The sequence below is a fragment of the Chenopodium album genome, chromosome 1 (assembly GCF_948465745.1).
Source record: "Chenopodium album chromosome 1, dcCheAlbu1.1, whole genome shotgun sequence".
NCBI classification, from domain to species: Eukaryota; Viridiplantae; Streptophyta; class Magnoliopsida; order Caryophyllales; family Amaranthaceae; genus Chenopodium; species Chenopodium album.
In genome coordinates this window covers 25,770,020-25,792,632 of record NC_137834.1, presented here as the reverse complement: position 1 = coordinate 25,792,632, position 22,613 = coordinate 25,770,020, and the positions used below count along the sequence as shown (strand labels likewise).

General features: G+C 40.0%; 1 long non-coding RNA gene across 1 annotated transcript; it reads left to right on the top strand.

The window, feature by feature from the left end:
- Positions 1-413: 413 nt before the first annotated feature.
- LOC145575836 (uncharacterized) lies at positions 414-22,052 on the top strand. The gene is made up of 2 exons (XR_014098284.1): positions 414-759; positions 21,780-22,052. It is a non-coding gene; the product is annotated as an uncharacterized LOC145575836 (long non-coding RNA).
- The last annotated feature ends 561 nt before the right edge of the window (positions 22,053-22,613 follow it).

The following is a 22,613-nucleotide window of genomic DNA, read 5'->3' as shown; positions in this document are numbered from 1 at the left end:
AAATCATGTTACATTTTGTAAACAAAAATAAAAAAAAAAAAATTCCGTAAATGAGTTTTCTTATTTATAAGTAATTGTAAACGATTTTGTAATAAAAGGAATTGGAAAAATATTAGTTTGGATTAAAGAAGTTTGGGAGTTAGAGAGAGAGAGGGACCCTTAAACAATAATCTTTATTATTTGATTATATAGAGGTACACTACTACAAAAACTGGATTAAAGAGCGCAAGATATAGAACGATTAACAAAGACAGGCGTTCTCTGCAACAATATAGAACGTATTTGTGTAAGAGGCGTTTTGTGAGTTAATAAATATAGAACGGTGAAGATATTCAACCGTTCTATATTATTTATTACTTAAATAAAATAAAAAAACAATAATTAACCGTAAATAATAGAGAACGGTCCTCTGGACAACCGTTCAGTATGCTTTGTTTATGTTTTTTTTTTCTTTTTTCGGAAGGATTTATTTTTGGAAGTATATTTTTATTTTTTATTTTTATTTACGGAAGGTTAATTTGCCCTCAAATTTCCTAATAAAGCAAAATAATTTACCCTCAAAATAATCAAATACTCTGAATGAAATTGTTAGATATTTAATTTCGCAAGCTAAGTCTACATTGATTGTTGCTCCACCGCCGCACCCACCAAACCATTGTCCCACGCACAACCGCTCAGATTCACCGCTACAGCTGCACCCGTCGGTCCACTACCAACCACCGCACTGCTCTGCTGCATCGTTGCGCTAGTGCTGTATAGGTAGGCTTTCAAATTTGTCTTCCCCAGTGATAATTTGATTTGCCCGAATGAATTTATCGATGTATTTAATTACAATAATTTATTCATTTGAATCATTTAATTAAATTGTAGTAATATTCAATCATAGATTCATAGCATTCTTCAATTTCAATAATTTGATTCGAATTTTAGGGTTATTAAAAAAACCTTCAATGTTCTAGTTTTAAGGGGAAAATTCAATCGATTTTGTACTCGAATAATTCAATCAAATTGCAGTAGTTTTAATCAAATTTCACTTAATTTTTTCGAATTACATATATTTCAATATTAATCATATCAAAAGGCTTTTAGCCAAATTAATATTACCTAGGTAAAATTTAGAACCCTAATTAGATAAAGAAAGATGGGTAGGAGAAATAGATTCCACTAGACTAGTGGTTTAACTATTGTTTATGAATTATGCATATGTTCATTTAATTTCAAATACTCTGTAATTTTTTTTGTTTGATAGTGATATAGGTATCTTGTAGAGAGGATCTGTTTAGATTATTAGTTAGAAGTGCAAATTTCTTGAATGACTTTGCTTCCTATTCTATGGTATAAGTTTTTGGCTAGGAAACCTTCGAACTTTGCAAAAACTTGACTCCTTTATGTGGATTCTACTTGCTAGTAAAACTTGAGAATTTCATTTATGTCCTATGTCTAGAATGAGCTCAAATTACCTTGCCTCTCCTTAATCGTTTTCTGTACTTTTCTATATCTTACTCAATTCGCATGAAGTATGCTGCTCTGAAGGTTCATTATAGCAGCAACTAAGTAGTGTTCTTCTCTACAATGATACAAGATCCGAATATAGAATGTGAAAAGGAGTCATATTTAATCTTACCTTTTAGTCATTTGTGCAAGTGCATCAGGTCATGCTTTGTCCTCCACCATCTAAAGTCAAAGAAGCAAATTGCAACGTAGCTAGCTAATCTATGGCTTTCTATAATGTCATATATCAGCTGTAATCCGTACTTATGTTGGCACGATCAACTTTGTCTATTTCTTTATGAGACTTCTACATAATATAACATTTTCGGTTTGTAAGTAACTTTATGATGGATCTCTATTCTCTTGTAGTGACATTATTCTATTTTGATCCCAACATTACCAAATTGTCTTCTTTGTTTCTAGTCTTATTTTTTTAAATGACCTTACTTGCTTGATAAATTTTCAGATGTCAAAGATAATGAATGGAAAAAGTTATTGAAGGACTGCCTTGGTCTAACCTATTTTTTTTATATTTTATTTATATGATTGTGGAAATCTCTTAATTGAGGTGTAGATGTGTAGACAACTAAAAATGTCTCTCCAAAACCAAACCCGATGATGAACAACATTTCACCGCCACTATTGGTCGGGTTTAGTATTTAATTCCGAGAGTGCTTAAAAAATCGTATTTTATTTAACTGTTTTATTATTTATTTTTGGCCCAAACCTTTTATTTATTTTTATTTAATTATTTTCTTATTTAATAATAAGTCAGAAAAGGCCCGAAATTATCAATCGGCACTTAAAATGCCGAAGGAAATTAGGGTTAAAAATGTATTTAGACGGAAAAACAGGCTGGAATTTCCCACGCCACGGCAGGTATCTACCGTGTCACGGGAATCTTTCCCGTCTGACGGTGGGATTACCCGTGACACGGGAAGTCTGCCGTGACACGGGACATTCCGTGTCTTTTCCGCGTAAACCCTTAACGCGTTTTCTATCCCGTTTTCTGAAAATTTCCCGCGTCACATCAAAAATGTATCGTGACACGGGAAAGTGTGCCGTCTGACGGTGGGACTTCCCGTGTCATGGTACAGTTTGCCGTGTCACGGGATACTTTTTTAGGGTTTTTATCATTTTAGGGTTCCGTGTGCTCCCTCAACACATTTTCCCTATAAATACCCCCTCAATTCTGATGTACGGGTCACCGAGTAATTCTCTGATTTTATTTTCTCTCTTCTATGCTTTAGCCTAAACACTAGCCTACCCTTTTCTACTTCAAAATTCCTTTTTCAAGTACTCAAAGGAGTCCATAATTCACTCGTGGTTCCATCCTTAAGCCAAGGCGTGAAAGGTAGAATTGTTTGAGGGTTTGGCCCCAAAATCAACTTTACTTTATTTAATTTAATTTAATTATTGTTTTATTATTTCCTTGAAGTTACTAACTCGTTTATTATTTTGTAGTTGCAAACAAACAGAATCAAAGTAAGGATCATGTTCCTTTTATTCCTATTATTTTTCTAACGATTTTATGTTGTTGGAATTGTAATATTGATGTTATTTTATTATATTTATTGATCATCACATTGCATGTTAAAGGGAATATGTAATTGAAAATCACGACTAATAAGATAAATTGGACAACCGGTTTAGGTTCCTTTTTAATCTTGTTGTTAATTCAAGTGATCACCAATATTTTAGAATTATGTGTGCATTAATATTCAACCAATTTAGTTAAATAATAGTTTGGAGCGAATTGAATTATTGTTTGTATGCCTTTGAGATCACAGGAATGCTTTTCAATATAAGAATCGAGTAGAGGCCAATACGGGCGAATGTGACTCCATGACTCACTTCGTACCATCATCCCCGATCCTCCTTTCGTGGTTCCGAACCATATGGAGTTAGTAATCTCATGGATTATGAATGAGGTGTAACCTTCACGGGTCAATCGTTGTTGCCTATCGTTGTCCCTTATCGTGGTTGCCTTTTATGACCCGTGAACGGTTTACAAGTTCCTTAAAAACTTGTTGGCGGCTCCCTACTTTCCTTGTCCCTAATCGTATATGTCAATTCCTATTACCTAAGAGTGCCAAGTATATTCACACATGCTTTTAACGTAGGCGCACTTCGAGCGGCGCCTACAATTTGGCGACTCCACTGGGGAGGATTCTTAATTATTTATCGATTTGAGTGATCGGTATTTAATTAAGATGAGTGGATGAGACTTGAAAGATTCTTGAAAAAATATTCCTGTGATTAATTTGGCATTTTTGCATCTGCATAGACGTTTTAACGTCGCATTCAGGTCTGTCCCGTAGGAAAAATCGGATAACTTGGTTGCGCGCGAAGGAAAACAGGGCACCAGTCAGATATTCTGACTACCGTGCCACGACAGAATCTGTCGTGTCACGGTACTGTGCACCGTCTGACGGTGCACAGTACCGTGACACGGGAATTTTTGCCGTGTCACGGCAGTCCTAAAATCAGTTCGGTGGCTTATTTTCTTTCCTCACAGTCGACTTCCTTCGATTTTTCTGAAAAAACGTATGTGTTCTACATGCGTCTTAGCCCCGGGGGATTTAAGCTCTATCGACCCAAAAACGCTCATGGCAATAAGGGTTCATCCGAGTTATTAAATCCACCCAAACCATGGAGTCGAGTTCGATTTCATCACGAACTCGCGAAGCCGCCCGTTGGCATACACCCTCAAGGGAGACTGCCTTGCTAACGCGTCCAAACTCTTAACCATGGTACCCTTTTGACACCCAAAGCTTGACCAATAGTTGAACATAGATCTTGACTCTAGGTTGCGAACTTTTTTACATCATCGTGCTTAAATGCTATGTGGTTGTTTGGTGCTAACCTTCATGTGTTTGCTCTTTTGTTTAACCCATGACCGAGGGTTTTTATTCTCACATAGTAATTAGTACGGACTTAAAATCGGTTAAAATATGGAAAAAATCACAAAACTGACCTGGAACTGCGCACTGTGTCACGGCATGTTCTGCCGCGCCACGGTGAACAGTGCCGTGACACGGGACTGTATACCGTCTGACGGTAGACTGCACCGTGTCACGACAGTCTGCACCGTGACACGGTGCCAAGGAAAGTGTTCTGTCAGTATTTTTTTCGATTTTTGTGCGAATGCTATGTCCAGTTTTGTGTCGTGTCTAGCTATACGGTCAAAATACGCGTCTATAACCTCACTTAGTCACTCACATATCGTGTTCACACACTTTTTTCTTTAAGTTGTGCACTACTTTTTGACCGTATTTTAGGGAAGTCTTGTTTTTGTGTCGTTTTTTTTTTCGGAGTAAGTCGGATGGTATCCTCCCATATATTTTTTTTAAAAAAAAATAAACAAGTAGCATTTCAAAATTATAGATTTTTAATTAAATTTTTATTTTCTTTTTAATCCGGATGGGTTAAGGTTAAGTTTGGTCATTAAAGGTGTGTTTGTTTCGGTGTCACATCACTTGGTCAAGAAGCAGGGGTAGATTGTTACGGTTCGAGTCCATACCTCAACAACCTCTTATACCAAAGAGGCGTACAAGGAAACCACCTCAATCATCTCCACAAGATCCATCTCCAGTCTACTTTCAACCAATGGCTACTAAGGAAGACATCGAGAACCTCAACAGGACAATTGAAAGATTGTCTGACATGATGCAGACACTCACCACTAGAGTCAGCACTGTAGAACAAGACAATCAAAACAATGTCACTACTGCTGCAATGGACAAGATTAAGGAACATATGAGCAAAATTTCTGAAGAGTTCACTTATGTGGAACAGCCTGTCACCGCTTCGTCCATAAGAGACAAGCTTCCTGAGAAGTTTTCCACTGCTGACATTCCCAAATTCAAGCCTACTGATAATCCGCTGTTCCATTTGAAGGCTTTTTCTGCAACTATGGCTCTTAAGGGAATAGATGCGACACTCTTCCCTACAGTGTTCCCCCTTTCCTTAGAGCATGCATGTCAACAGTGGTTCTATTCTTTGGAATCCAAACATGTCGCGACCTGGGAGGATGTTGCTGAAAGCTTCATGAATCGTTACAAGTGTAACATCCAGGCCAAGACTTCTGAACATGAACTCTCCATTCTCAAACAGAAAGAGAATGAAGGCTTCACCACTTACTTAAGCAGGTGGAGGGAAACAGCTGCGCTCTTGGTGGATCCTCCCAAGGAGAAAGAAATAGTTCGCTTGTTCAATGCCAATCTGACTCATAAGTACAATTAACACTTGAAGTTTCTTCCTCTGAGTACCTTTGAAGCTGTGTACGATATTGGAATTAATATCGAGGATGAACTAATGAAGTCTGTTGCTAGCAACAATAATAACAGCACTTGGAAAAACAAGAAAAACGACACTCCTTCTTCTTCGTCTTCTAAGCCCAATAATGCTACCAACAATATCAATATCAATGATGTGCTGGCCCTTAATGCTCCTCCTCAAATATTCCAAATGACTTATGATGCTGCTTATGACCGTCTGCATGGTCAGGGACTGATTATGCCAATCGTACCATTTCCAGAACCTCGACCTGAGAATAGGACCGCTAGCTACGACCCCAATGCTTATTGCAAGTTTCATTAAGGCAAGGGTCATAACACTGAGAAGTGTTTGAGGCTGAAGGATGCAATCCAAGACCTGATCGATGCTAATCAACTTCCTGTCCCTCCAGGGGGCAAGAAGCCTAACATTCAAACAGGTCCTCTTTCTGATGCTTTGGCTATCATGGGAGATGAAGTCTCCCTTGATCCGTCGATACTCATTCAACCTGTGAATGAACCTCTACCGGAAGCTGTGTTCATCTCAAGTAGTGAAGAAGTGAATGGGATTTGGGATAGTGATGATGAAGACGTCTATCTCAAGGATATAGCCTGTTCATCTCTTGGCACAAGTGAAGACGTTTGGGGGGACTTTGCGGTCAAGGTTCTCACTAGAAGTGGACGGTTGCAACAACCTAATCCACCTCCACCTCCATAACAATCACATCCGATAGTTGATCCCATCGACCCTATGAACAGCGATGTAGCCAAACAACTGCAAAAGACCAAGGTGGAGATGAATGTATGGAAGCTTTTGGCCACTTCCCACGAGCACCGAAAGGCTGTGATGAATGCTCTGGTGAAGATAGGAGTTGATGATGACATGACTCCTCAAGGACTGGTCAACTTTCTCACTACTGAATTGCCAAGTACTAGCAATCTGATTTTGTTTTCTGATAAGGATCTGCTCCCGGAAGGGGACCAATATAATAAGGCCTTACACCTCACTGTGGATTGCAGGCAGATGAATGTTCCTATGAGCCTGGTTGATAATGGCTCTGCAATCAATGTGTGCCCACTCCGTACTGCAAAGAAGTTGGGCATAAAGAATGAAGAATTGACTCCCTCCACTCAAGGGATTCGCGCTTACGATAATACTCGCCGTCAAGCCGTGGGTACTATCATACTGAATATAACTACTGGGACCACTGAACGTCGCACCAAATTTCAGGTGGTGGACATTAATGCCTCTTTCAATCTATTGTTAGGACGCCCTTGGCTTCATGAGCTAAAGGCGATTCCATTGTCGCTGCACCAGAAAGTGAAAGCCATAGTTGGAGGGGTTTCAATTACTATTGATGCTTCTCCTATGCGCATTCAAGTTATCGACACTCCTATCGTCCATGTTGAACATGACGAAGAAGATGAAGATATCCGGGGGTTTTCACTAGATGATGTTCTCGTGATTGAAGAGGAGGAAAAGTGCCATCTTGACTTCGATCCATATTCAAACACCAATATCAATGCCATTCTGAAGAAGCAAGGTCATTTCCCTGGAATGACCCTTGGACTCAAGAAGAAAATGGCTAAATCTTAGGGCCATCCTGGTGCACTCAAGAAAGATACTTTTGGCTTGGGATTCAAGCCAACAAAAGAAGATCTGAAACAAGCTTCACTGAAGATGAAGGCTCGCAATAATGCTCGAATGACAAAGATGGAAATGGCCATGGATCCATATCTGTTCACCCTCAATGGCCAGTACATCAAAGAAGGGGAAGACTTCCCATGCTATGAATTCCCTGAGCTATTCGTCCACAATGGGATCCGTGAACCAGGATTCGAGATGTTCCTCGATTGTGACTTTGTTGATGAAGACGAAGAGCTCTTCACAACCGAGACGCATGCTAGCCCGAACTATGATGATCTAGGAATCAACCTCCTTTTTGGAATGGAGAAGAATGAGTCCAAACCGGACCGCAATGATAACTCCGAGCTCGTCACAGCAAACAAGGATTTTGACCCCTCCGAGTTAATCGTCCAAGCTGACAACATTTCAAGGGGATGGCGCAAGACATTGAGGATCACTACGCCAAGTGGAGAGAAGTTGGAAATAACCGATGGCGAGGGTCCTATGTTTGATGAGTCTGAGTCGTCTGGGTCCGAGTCTGAGTCTGAGTCTAAGTCTGTAGACGAGTCCTTAGAGTCTGAGGTCGACCCTATTTCTGCTATAGAGTTCAATCCTGAGTCCCTTGTTGAGTCCTCTCTTTCTAGTCCTAATAATTCCGGTGAGGTCGCAACCGACCTTGCCTCTCTTGATGTATTAGTCAATGAATTCAATAAAATGAGTACCTTTGCTTACGATGCGTGTCATTCCCCTAGGCCTGATCAATATTGCTTTGCTAATGATAAAAATGACAAATAAATAATAAAAGCAATGGAAGAACACGAAAATAAAACAACAGTCATCGAAGATACAGAAACAGTTAACATTTCCAATGATACGACTGTTAAAGAAGTAAAAATTGGATTAACACTAAGTCAAGATGAACGCAAAGAGCTAATTAACTTGCTTAGTGAATTTGTTGATGTATTTGCTTGGTCATACCAAGATATGCCAGGAATTGACAGGGATATAGCTCAGCATACGATACTACTCATTCCAGGTATGAAGCCCGTCAAACAAAAGTTGCGCCGTATGAAACCCGATGTGGCTCTCAAAATCAAGGAAGAAATCAGGAAACATTTGGCCGCATGTTTCATCAGAGTATCCAAATATCTAGAATGGATAGCAAATGTGGTTCCAGTTCCAAAGAAGGATGGAAGGGTCAGAATGTGTGTTGATTATAGGGATCTCAATAAAGCAAGCCCAAAAGATGGGTTCCCTATACCTCACATTGACATTCTAGTTGATAATACAGCAAACCATGCACTCCTTTCATTCATGGATGGTTACGCTGGATATAATCAGGTATTGATGGCCGAAGAAGACATGGAGAAAACCACATTCATCACACAATGGGGTACATATTGCTATACGGTAATGCCATTCGGGTTGAAAAACGCGGGTGCCACCTACCAAAGAGCAGCTACAACATTGTTACATGACATGATGCACAAAGAGGTGGAGGTCTATGTCGATGATATGATTGTTAAGTCTAAAGATCGCCCAGGCCATATTATTGCACTTCGCAAGTTCTTTGAAAGACTCCGCAAGTACAACATGAGGTTAATCAAGCAAAATGTGCATTCGGAGTCATGTCAGGCAAATTACTTGGATACGTGATCGGTTCTCGAGGGATTGAAATAGATCCTACAAAAGTAAAGGCGATCATGGCCATGCCACCACCCAAAAATGAGAAGGAGATTCGAGGTTTCATTGGAAGGTTGCAATATATAAGTAGGTTCATATCAAAGCTCATAGCGATATGTGAACCCATATTCAAGAAGCTCAAGAAAATTTTCCAGTCACATGGGATGACGATTGCCAAAAGGCTTTCGACAAAATCAAAGAGTATTTGGCAAACCCACCCGTGCTAGCGCCAACAATACCTGACTTTCCTCTTCGACTCTACCTTACGGTCACAAGAGAAACGATGGGGGCAATGCTAGCACAAGAGATCGAAAGCAAGGAGAATGCAATCTATTACTTGAGCAAGAAACTTCAAGGATATGAGACGCGATACACACCACTTGAGAAGTTGTGTCTCGCACTTGTATGGGCCGCACAGAAACTAAGACATTACATGCTCACTCATACAGTGCATGTCGTGTCAAAGATGGATCCTCTCAAATACTTGTTCGAAAAAGCAACACTTAATGGCAGATTATCAAGGTGGATAGTCAATCTTGCTCAGTTTGACTTGAGATTTGTGCCACAAAAAGCCATCAAAGGTTCTGCAGTTTCTGACTTCTTAGCAGACTTCCCGCTAGAAGAAGTTGAAAAAGAAGAAGATGAGTACGATTTCCCTGACGAAGATTTACTCATGACTGAAGATGATAGCTGGACACTCTATTTCGATGGAGCTTCAAACCAAAAAGGATGTGGTGTAGGAGTCTTGCTTGTATCACCCAATGAAGAGAACATCCCAATTTCCATGAAGCTCAACTTTGATGTCACCAACAATGCCGCAGAATATGAAGCATGCATTTTGGGGTTAGAAACAGCTATCGCCTTGGGAATTAAGAAACTCAGAATCTATGGTGATTCTTCACTCATCATTAACCAAATCTCCAAGAGATGGAAAGTGAGAAGTGAAAGTCTCGCTACGTATCAAGCTCATTTAGAAACTCTCACGGAGCAACTAGATGAAGTAGAATATACGTATTTGCCAAGAGAAGAAAACCAATTCGCCGACGCACTAGCTAAATTAGCATCAATGGTGCGAATTCCAACTGATACAATCAGAATGCCACTGACCATAGAAAGAAGATATGAGCCGGCTTATGTTCACGCACTGGACGATGAACAAGAACCACAAGAAGAAGATGAAGAGCCATGGTATACAGATATCCTTAATTATGTGACAAGAGGAGAATACCCTCCTAATACTGATAAAAGGGCACGCCGTGCTTTGAGGCTCCTAGCCTCACAGTATGTGCTCATTAGGGGAGAACTCCACAAGAGAACTGCAATGGGAAGAAATCTCTTATGCATAGCCAAGAAAGAAGCACATAAAACCATGGAAAACCTTCATGCCGGTATATGTGGAACACACATGAATGCAAGGATGTTAGTCCAAAAGATTCAACGACAAGGTTACTATTGGACTACTATGGAGAGAGATTGTCACGAATACGTCAAGAAATGTATGAAGTGTCAAGTCTACGCAAATTTACAGCATGTTCCACCTTCGCTTCTCTACACATATACTTCTCCATGGCCTTTCTCCACTTGGGGCATCGACATCATTGGAAAAATAACACCACCACGACAAGGAGGGCATGAATTCATTCTCGTAGCAATCGACTATTTCACCAAATGGGTTGAAGCTGCCTCATATGCTAAGCTGACGGCGAAACATGTAGCTCAATTCATTGAGAAAAATATCATATGCCGCTATGGGGTACCACATGAGATGATCAGTGATAATGGAACACATTTCCAATCCGAATGCGCGGAATTATTACAGAAATATCATATCAAGCATCATAGATCATCACCTTACAGACCACAACAAATGGTGCAGTCGAATCGGCCAACAAAAATGTGAAAACTATCATCGAAAAGATGACAGAAAATTACAAGGATTGGTCAAGTAAGCTACATTTCGCCCTTTGGGGTTATCGAACCTCTTTTCGTACATCAACGGGGGCTACACCTTTCTCTTTGGTTTATGGAGTTGAAGCTGTACAACCAATCGAACTCGAAATCCCTTCTCTTCGAATCGCATTGGAAAGCCAACTAGATGAAGTCGACTGGATTAGATCAAGATACGACGAACTTGTCTTACTTGATGAAAAACGCTTGGCAGCTTTGCATCATGTCCAAACCTACCAACAGTGTATGGCGCGACATTTTAATAAAAAAGTCAAGACCAGGAATATCAAAGAGGGTGACCTAGTGCTTAAGGCACTTCGTAAAAATGTGCTAGATCCAAGAGGAAAATTCAGACCGAATTGGTCATGCCCGTACATTGTTAAAGCCATCCTGTCTGGCGGAGCGGCACAATTAGTAGACATGGACGGTAACGGCTTCCACAATTTAACCAACTTGGATCAACTCAAGAAATTCTATGCCTAGTCGCATGGGTTCATGACCCAACAGAGCTACGTTTGGCCTGATTCCTTTTTAGGATACGTAAGCAACCCCTCAAGGGGGCCCGACCACTTTAAAAAATAAAAATCCTCCCTTTGTTGATCAAGTATGCGCGTCAGTTCAGCATTGCGTCACGACAAAAAAAAAAAAAAAAAAAGGAATTGCCGCGACACGGGACATTCCACCGTGTCACGGTACTGTTCACCGTGGCACGGTGGCCCTGAGCGACGAACAAAAAGGGGGAATTGCCGCGACACGGGACATTCCACCGTGTCACGGTACTGTTCACCGTGGCATGGTGGCCCTGAGCGGCAAAAAAAAAAAAAAAAAAAAAGGAAATTGCCGTGATAAATGTGCTATTATTATTAAAATAAATGCGACTACAAGTAATTGCATCATATGCCTTATTTTAAATAAAAATTATAAATTACAAAAAGAAAAGCACTATTGATCTAATCTTTCTTCACTTTAGGAACATCCTTCTCTTGGTCAATTAGGTCGGCCTTCACCATTAATGTGTCTTTCGTAGCCCGAACCGTCACACCCCTAGTCGAACTTTCACCCCTTTCACCTTTCTTGAATTTTTTCGGTTGTTTCTCCCTATACACCATCTTTTCTTTACCCTTTCCTTTCACATAATTCTTCTTTCTTGACATTATAGGAGTCTTAAACTCAATCCCTTGTGTTCTTGGACCTAGACGATCTTTAGGAGGGGCCTTCTTATTTCCAAGACGACTCTTCACATCAGACTTGCATGATCCGAATCGTTCCCTCCTACTTCTAGGGTTCAACCATGCCTTGTATGCACTAGATAAAGGAGGAGGAGCTTGGTCACTTGCAGAAACGGTCCACAAAGGTCTTCCAATCCAATAAGTCTCGTACTTGTTAACGTTACTTTCATGCAACGATACTTCACGAGGACTATCGTTATAGCGTGGAATTACTTGTTCAAGCCCATACTGCCGCATCAGCCGAGAAGGGCAATAAAAGGTAAGTTTTGAGATACTAGGAACACGACAATATGGAGTATCATTCGTGCCAACCATCCTAGTAAGCCTCCACCAAGGCACCACCCAACGAATGGAAAATTCCCTCTTTGCAAAGAAAATTTTCCAATCTTCATACGACATGTTCGCAGAGTAATTCTTTTTCCTGCGGACTAGGTCGTTAGGGCCATATTTTTTAATATCGTCGGGGGCTTCAAATAATTCTAAGTGCTCCATCAACCAAATCTGCCAAAAAAATAAAAATAAAAAATTAAAAAAATCAGTCGAAAAAAAAATAAAAGAAAAAAAAATTAGCAGACTCCCGTGACACGGCAGACACCCACCGTGACACGGTGCCTGTTTTGTGTCACGGGGGCTACTCGGAGCGTATTTTTACCTGCAGCAGTACCAGAGAGCCCTTCCTGATGGCTTTCCGGTTAGCTTTTGCTTCGTCAAGGCCACAAAATGTTTCTCCAAGGCACGTCGGCATAGGAGATCTTCCAGATTCGACATGTTCAAGCACAGACGCTAGACAAGCATGTCCTACCCTACCGTTTGCAAATAAAAGCTTGCTAAACATGCAAAAAATATATGCCCTTCTACGATATACATGATAAGACTCAGAGATAGGGCGATTAAAATATAAATTAGCAAGTTTTTCTAAGTCTACCTCATTACCACAAACAATTCTATTTAAATCTGGATCTATTAGATTCAGATGGCGTTCAAAATCTTGGTAATAATATTCACGTAGGGTAGGCATGACAATAAGATTTCTAGCAGGAAATCCAAAGATTGCACCAAATTCCTCCGGCAGGGGACATATTTCATCATAATCAAATTTAAAACAGTGTGTTTCTGAACTCCAATAATCTAATGCTGCCCTAAGAAAATCGTGTTCAATAGCTACATGTCGCAGGGCTGGCAAACCCCTGACATGAAATAATTCTAACTATCTTTTTTCAGCATTGGTCAAAGAATAAGACCAGTCACGCAATGTATTATCAAAATTCTGAGACATGATTATTGAAATATGAAATTCTAAATTATTTTGTGTTTCGTAATTATGCATATCATGAATAAACTGGTCTTATTTTATAGCAAAAGCGCTAGAAACTGCCCAGAATTTATCTTTTCATACGCGTAAAACACACCGCTGAGTAATACACGTACCGTGACACGGCAAGTCCTACCGTGTCACGGGAACTTTTGCTGCGACACGACAAGTTCTGCCGTGATACGGTGAACAGTGCCGTGTCACGGCACCTCACGCGTTTTCTTTTTTCATCTTTTCCCGTATCTATCCGGGTTTTTTATAGTATTTTATCATCTCCATTTATTTTTTTCAGTTTTTCTGAGAGTTTTATTTCTAATAAAATTCTCAACTTTTTTATCTTTTTTTTTTTTAATTTTATTTTATTATTATTATTATCTTTATTTTATTTATTTATTCATCACTTTAATATTGTATTTCTTTATCATTTTATATTTGCTTGTCTTTTATTTCTTTTTCTTTTGGGGAAGGTAATTTTATTTATTTATTCATCACTTTAATATTTTTTATTTCTTTATCATTTTATTTATTTTTGCTTGTCTTTTTATTTATTTTTCTTTTGGGGAAGTTAATTTTATTTATTTATTTATTCATCACTTTAATATTTTATTTCCTTATCATTTTATTTATTTTCGCTCGTCTTTTTATTTCTTTTTCTTTTGGGGAAGGTCGGTACCCTCCATTACTCCACTTATATTTTTTGTCGCGTCATTAATAAATACACGATCACACACAATGAGTTTCAAGCACACACTAACACACAATAATAAATACATAAACTATGAATAATGTATAAAAGAGTCATAATAAATAAACATGTCAAGTGTCATCATAGTATGTACAAGTTAAAACCCTCGGTCAAAAATCTCTAGAGCCAGAATCAGTATTATCTCCACCCTGCGCATATGGGAACGGTGAGCCGAAGAGTCCCTCCATCGTCCGAGTACGGGGAGTAGTATCCCTACTAGTCCCTGTGACCCCAGCGGTAGTCAAACCCAAGGCAGGACCCGTCCAGCCGGAAAACGGTGTAGACTGGCTCAAAGACACAGGAATCGTCGGTGAAGGCATCGTCCCATACATCGGAACTGAGAACAAGCCCGACACCGGTGGAGGAATCCCGGACAATGGAGCTGAAAATGAACCAGGATCCAAGGGAGTCAAAACAGACCCAAGTTCAGGCTGTGGAGGCTGTGAAAACGGCTGACGCTGCCCCTGAATCTGGCCCGGAAAACGTTGGGAAGACTGAGGCTGCTGCCACTGAGCCTCCTGAAATGGCTGAGTAGTATGAGGCTCTCGCTGAGAATGAGAACGCCGGTGAATCTCAGGAGATTGTCTACCACGACCAAGCTCCTCCTCGTCCGAGCCTTTATGCCTCGAGCGCGAGCGGGACCTCCGTCGCTCCTGAAAGATACAAAATCAAAAGGTGTCAACAATGCAAAATAAAACAAATGGTAGAAGTAAAAAATTGAATAATACCTCAAGAACGTCGCTAGAGCTCCGACAACTCGCACCACACCGAAGCTTGATGATGCAATACTTCAGGGCGTCAACCAGCTTCATGAGTCCCATCATCTCCGGGCGGTTAGGCTGAGGATAAAACAAAGAAAAGTCAGTAACAAGCGGTGTTAAAAGGATGAATAATGCATAAAAAAAACTTACCGGCTCAAAGACCTCGGGCAGAGACTCCTGCGCCTGTTTGTAACCCTCTGGCGCGTCAGCGATATGGTACTCGGTGATACCAATCGGCCCTGGATAGCGGACAGACTGAGGAGGAATCTCGATCCTCCCCACAGGGCGAATAGTCGTCTGAAAATATGATCGAATAATCAAGTTATTCGACTATTTAAAACAGAGACTAGTAACGAAGATCCTCAAAAGAAATCATACCTCAGGAAGACGGGGTGGAGGAGCCAGAGAGGGAAGCAAGTCCCGCGCATAGTCACTCTCCATGTGTACAAGCTCCTGCCATGGAAAAGTATGGCGCTCTCCCCTGTTAATCAACTCTCTAATCAAGCGTGAGTCCAGCATTGACTCTGGTGGAGATGAGGGCACCACAAAACGATCGTCGCTATGCTGACGAATGACTCGCTCCCCCAAATACCAGACAAAGCGTCGTACCAACCAAAATGGTGCGGTGCGCGGAAAGGCGCAAGGCCTCAGGTAGATCAGTCCTCCCGGCCCAAGGACGATACTGGACATCAATGGCAACCTGGAAACCATAAAAAAGTTGGCGTGAAACAACGGAAACGACGTCAGAAGGGAAATAAAAGGCAACAAAACTAATCCTTACGCCAACAGAAGAGGTGCCTCGGCGTAGTAGCCCACGCAGTGCAGGGACGGACTCCACCCGCGACTCTCCTCGATCACGCCAGCTGGCCCCGACAGGGAAATCATGGACCGCTCCACGACGCCGGCGAGGAGCCAAGCCTAGGAAGTACTCGTAGAACCATAGCTGCAATAAAAAGTAATCTTTAGCACATGAGTCGAACAAGTTAAAGTGAAACAAAAAAAGGGAAAAGATCATCACCTCTACGACTCTCCACAGACCATGGACGGTGATGGGAGACTCGTCATTTAGATGCCGACAGCCATGACATAGCGATAAGAGAAGATCGGCGTATCCAAGGCTGGCCAGCTATAGGATCCTATCTCATGGATCCTGACCAAAGCGGGGAGGTAGCAAAGGAGTACGCGTGAACTCCTAACAAGAGAAAGGGTCATAGAGATCAGGATCAGGATGAAGATCCGCTCTCGCTGCTCAGCCGACGTATCCTCCATGTCGAAGCCACGAGCTAAAACTGAAGCCAGCTCCGATCGTCCGCTCCTAGGACCACCTCGAGACACTGGTCGGGTCCTGATATGCTGAACGATCGGACCCAACAAATCAGCTGCCTCAGCCGATCCCCAAGATAGATCAGACATCTGAGCTACAGCCTGGTCAGTGAAGCGCAGCCCGCTGATCATACTGAAGTGTAGAGGGGTCACCGTCATCTCCCCCCAAGCAAAATGAAAAGTGTTGGTAGTATCCCAGAAATACTCCAACAAAGCGCGAACGACCGTCGCACCGCAACCCCGGGGGTTGCGAAACCCTACATTTATTGTATAGAAATCTACTAAACCAGCCGATTCCCATAGGGCTTTCGTATCAGGATCCCTCGTAATGATCTGGTGAAGTCGAGGGATCAAATCGCCGGCTCCAGAACCGTGGTGGCGAAGCGTGCCATCGACTATGCCGGAGAGTGGGCGATGAGAGACATGGTTTTCACGGCAGAAAACCAACTTGTCTGGAGTCCACGGAGGTGGAACCCACCTACCCCTACTCGTGGATGCCCGAGGCTCGGACTCTAAAGCATCGTCATCCATGCCCTCAGGAATAGTGGGAGTGTCCTCCCGAAAAGCCCGACGCCGGCCGTGGGTAGAAAGATCGCAAACTCGTCGCCTAGGCATGCTATTATAAAAATCTAAATGCTTAGCATTATTTCCTAAGACATTTAATTCAAGTTGCATTTTTATAAAAATAAAGATCTAAATACTTAGCATCATTTCCTAAGTTATTTAGTTATTTATCGAATTATACGCTAAATTTTTACCTCCAGGCTAAAAATTGGCAAAATTATGGTCTTTAGTTTCTCCATGACAAACTAATACTACAGTTCTCCTAGCCGCATGATACTATGTTCTCCATGACAATATAGTACATACGCAAAATATGTTTCGAAGTTGCACAAAAACAATGAATCAACACATCATGATATATTTCACAAGGTTTACCACCATTTTTTCACCATTTCAAGTACAAAGAAGTAACATGAACATCATTTCACAAAGTAGTACCCAAAAATGGTGATTTGCTCAATTCTCCATCAAATCATGCAATTTTTGTCTCAAATTTCTCACAAACACACATACATACATATACAAGTAAAATCATGGCAAGAATTTCAACATAAAACCTCAAAATTTAAAATCCCCAAATTAATTTTTAAGGGTTTTTCATGAAATTACTTGAAGCAAATTTGAGATAAAAATTAAGAGGAACTTACATAGATCCTTGTAGAGAGTCGAAAATGGGGAAAGTAGCAAAAAATTAGAGCAAAATTGGTGAAAATTTGAGCTCAAAAAGCTCGAAAAATTTCGAAAATCCGTGCAGCCGCCATGACACGGTTGAGCTTGGCCGCGGCTCGGTGGAAGGATGACCTGTCACGGTGAGTCTGTCCGTTTCACGGTGAGCATGAGAGGAGGCGAAGCTTCGGCAGTAAACAGCAGCGAATAACAGCAGCAGTAAGTCGCGAAAAATAAAAAAAAAAGATAAAAGAAAAAAAATAGAACCGCCGTGTCACGGTTGCTATTCCCGCGTCACGGTGAGGCCGGACGACCGTCGGTTGTCTTAACCGTGGCGCGGCGATTTGTGTGAGCAAGAAGAAAAATGGAGAAGATAGAGAGAGAAGATGAACAAGGAAATGGCGAAATGGTGAAAGAAGTGAAGCAGAAGTGTGAATTTAAAGCCAAAAAAGTAACCGTTACGCACCCCGTTCACCGTGCCACGGTTACCGTTATCGTGTAACGGTACACTAATGACGTGGCGCGCTGGGATTCGTCGATAAAAAGCATAATGATTCGCGCGCTGACCAATTCAAACAGCAAAAAATAAAAAAAAAATATATGTAAAATATTCCCGTGACACGGGATTTCATCCCATCCCGTATGACGGGAGAAGTTCCCGTGTCACGGCAAAAAAAGTGACGTGGCACGGCAGCTCTGCACATTGTCAGCGAATATTCCTGGCGTTTTTGACCAGTTTGAATGATTTTTTCGAGGTTATTGGGCGGTTATTTTTCGCTGGAATTACGCGGAAAATTCTAACTGATACTTAAAGGGGACTAAAATTACCATTTTACCCCTAGCAAGCATCAAAGTCTATTTTTCGGCATTTTAAGCACTTAATATGGTCGGATAATCGACTTAAAGGTGTGAATTATCTGCGACCCACGTTCGGGGATAATCGAACCATCATAAACTTATAAATTTCAGCAATCGTCGGCTTTCCTCAGGCTTGGAAAGCATTATCGGTGGATTTTTCTTTAAGTATAGAAAACTGTCAAATCGGCTTTCCTCAGGCTTGGAAAGCATTATCGGTGGATTTTTCTTCAAGTATAGAAAACCGCCAAGTTGGCTTTCCTCAGGCATGGAAAGCATTATCGGTGGATTTTTCTTCAAGTATAGAAAATCGCCAAGTCGGCTTTCCTCGGGCATGGAAAGCATTATCGGTGGATTTTTCTTCAAGTATAGAAAACCGCCAAATTCCTTTGTCGGCGTTCCTCAAGCATGGAAGGCATTATTGGTGGATTTCTTCAAGCATAGAATGACACCAAATTCATTCGTCGACTTTCCTCAAGCATGGAAAGTGTCATCCGGTAGGTTTCTTCAGGCTTAGAAAACTACCAAATTCTTCAGTCGGTTTTCCTCAAGCATGGAAAGCGTTTCAACAAATGTCACTCGGTGGATTCCTTCAAGCTTAGGAAGCTGCCAAATCCGTTTGTCACCAATACACTGGTGTCAGATACGTATTCTATCCTTTTACCCTTTTTATTAGTAGAACTAACATTTTTCCGCAGGTATCGGCGTATACAAAGTGATTTAGGATCGCAGAACGTCTTAAATCATACTCCGTCCCTATCGGTTACTTTGACTATCGTTTTCGAAACTGAGGTTTCTACAAACTCATTCAAAGTGGGGGCTTCTGTACACATCTAAAAATGTCTCCCCAAAACCAAACCCGATGATGAACAACCTTTAACAGCCACTATTGGTCAGGTTTAGTATTTAATCCCGAGCGTGCTTAAAAAATCGTATTTTATTAAATTCATATTTTTGAACAGTCCATGGATTAGTCTTAATGTTTGGTAAAAGCATAGTCTTAATTTCAGCCCAAACTTAGTATTTAATTTTAGCCCAAACTCTTTTTATTTAACTGTTTTATTATTTATTTTTGGCCCAAATCTTTTATTTATTTTTATTTAATTATTTTCTTATTTAATAATAAGTCAGAAAAGGCCCGAAATTATCAATCGGCACTTAAAATGCCGAAGGAAATTAGGGTTAAAAATGTATTTAGACGGAAAAACAGGCTGGAATTTCCCGCGCCACGGCAGGTATCTACCGTGTCACGGGAATCTTTCCCGTCTGACGGTGGGATTTCCCGTGACACGGGAAGTCTTCCGTGACACGGGACATTCCGTGTCTTTTCCGCGTAAACCCTTAACGCGTTTTCTATCCCGTTTTCTGAAAATTTCCCGCATCACACCAAAAATGTACCGTGACACGGGAAAGTGTGTCGTCTGACGGTGGTACTTCCCGTGTCACGGTACAGTTTCTCGTGTCACGAGATACTTTTTTAGGGTTTTTATCATTTTAGGGTTCCGTGTGCTCCCTCAGCACATTTTCCCTATAAATACCCCCTCATTTCTGATGTACGGGGCACCGAGTAATTCTCTGATTTTATTTTCTCTCTTCTATGCTTTAGCCTAAACACTAGTCTACCCTTTTCTACTTCAAAATTCCTTTTTCAAGTACTCAAAGGAGTACATACTTCACTCGTGGTTCCATCCTTAAGCCAAGGCGTGAAAGGTAGAATTGTTTGAGGGTTTGGCCCCAAAATCAACTTTACTTTATTTAATTTAATTTAATTATTGTTTTATGATTTCCTTGAAGTTACTAACTCGTTTATTATTTTGTAGTTGCAAACAAACAGAATCAAAGTAAGGATCATGTTCCTTTTATTCCTATTATTTTTCTAACGATTTTATGTTGTTGGAATTGTGATATTGATGTTATTTTATTATATTTATTGATCATCACATTGCATGTTACAGGGAATATGTAATTGAAAATCACGACTAATAAGATAATTTGGACAACCGGTTTAGGTTCCTTTTTAATCTTGTTGTTAATTTAAGTGATCACCAATATTTTAGAATTATGTGTGCATTAATATTCAACCAATTTAGTTAAATAATAGTTTGGAGCGAATTGAATTATTGTTTGTATGTCTTTGAGATCACAGGAATGCTTTTCAATATAAGAATCGAGTAGAGGCCAATACGGGCGAATGTGACTCTATGACTCACTTCGTACCATCATCTCCGATCCTCCTTTCGTGGTTCCGAACCATATGGAGTTAGTAATCTCATGGATTATGAATGGGGTGTAACCTTCACGGGTCAATCGTTGTTGCCTATCGTTGTCCCTTATCGTGGTTGCCTTTTATGACTCGTGAACGGTTTACAAGTTCCTTAAAAACTTGTTGGCGGCTCCCTACTTTCCTTGTCCCTAATTGTATATGTCAATTCCTACTTCCTAAGAGTGCCAAGCATATTCACACCTGCTTTTAACGTAGGCGCACTTCGAGCGACGCCTACAAGATGGAAATGCCCAAATGATTTTTGGTGGGTTACTGAGGGGTAACAAGGAGAAAAGAGTTTGTAGAATTCTCATAATAGTAGCTACTATAAATACCAAATTTTTTATGTTGCATTCAAGTGCTAGCTCATGGGCTTGTTATTATAGAGCATAACAAGTTGATAGTATAGGATATATGTTTTGGCTGGTATTGAATAGGAAACGAATCAAAATTTTGCATTCCCGTCTTTAAAAAGTACTTGTATTTAAGAATTTGCAACTATAGTCTCTATTTTATTTATTTTTTTTTAGGTAAAGTTTCTCTTTTAAATTGATGAGTATATGTTGTTCATGGTAGGTTTCCTTGTGTAATAACCAGAGCGCTATCATGGAGTACTTGGTAAAAAAAAAAGGTGTTATTTGGTACTTAATGGCTGGAGCCAGATATCTCATGTGATATTAGCTAGCATTCATAGATTGTTTATCAATTAGACTAGCATAAGTACATGGGTGTGGCTTCTGTGAGTCAAAAATTATCATTCATTATAAAAGTTGCAGCTTATAACTTCATCTTCCTCTCTATTTTTATAACAAGAGTTTACTATGGGGCTCTCCTTCCCTTCTCATGTGACAATAAAAAAGGTTACCTTGTATATCCTCCAACCCCAAGGACTAGCGTTGTTCTTCTCCCATTTTCCATCAAAGAAACTTAGTTTTATTTTTCAGTCATAGTTAAATTTTGATATACTTAATTATGTTTAATTAGATGAATTTATTGTATATTAACTAATATGTATGTATTTTACAATGTCTTGCAGTATTTTGACAAGTTCCTCAAACATATTTCAACAAATGATTGATGAGCTTTGGAGGTGGGTCTCAAATGTTGCTGGATACCATCAACCAAATGATGACAATGATAATTTATGTGAATTGTAGATCAATGGTATTGGCATAACTAATTTTGTAATTTTTTTTTTATCAACATTATAGTAGAAAGATATTTAAATTTTTATTTTCGTATTTGTATCGAACATATTTTGTTAGATGTGTTTAATAATATGAAGTATACTTGTATGGTTTTGGTAGTATCTCAATTCTTTTTACATGATCTACAGGATAAAATACAGGAATCAAATAGTTTAGGAAAATAGCATGATAATCCTGGTAGGGAAAAAAAAAAAAAAAAAAGAAAGAAATACAACAAGAAAATAGTGCAGTAATTTCATAAAAATAGCGTACAATATAAATTGGGTAATTTTTTTAAAAAAAAAAAATACATTAGAGAACTGTTGTCTAGCATGACCGTTCTCTTTTGTAATGTAATATAGAACGGTTAAGTAGCCTAACCGTTCTATTTTCCTTCATTATTTTGGAATTCTAAGAAGGGAAAAGAGAACGGTTGTGACTAACAACCGTTCTCTATTTGTTATTATATAAAACGCCTACACGACCTGTTCTCTATACTTTATACATCGCGTAGCAGAAGAACGCCCCTAAGGCGATCTATAAAGCCTATTATAACAGTTCTCTAAGGCCTTTTTTTGCAGTAGTGGTAAATGGTTCCCAAATGTTTAGGTTTTCCTTCTTAACTACTTTAATTTTTTTTTAAATAAGGAAATTATGTAGTTTTATTAGAGTGTTATTTATTA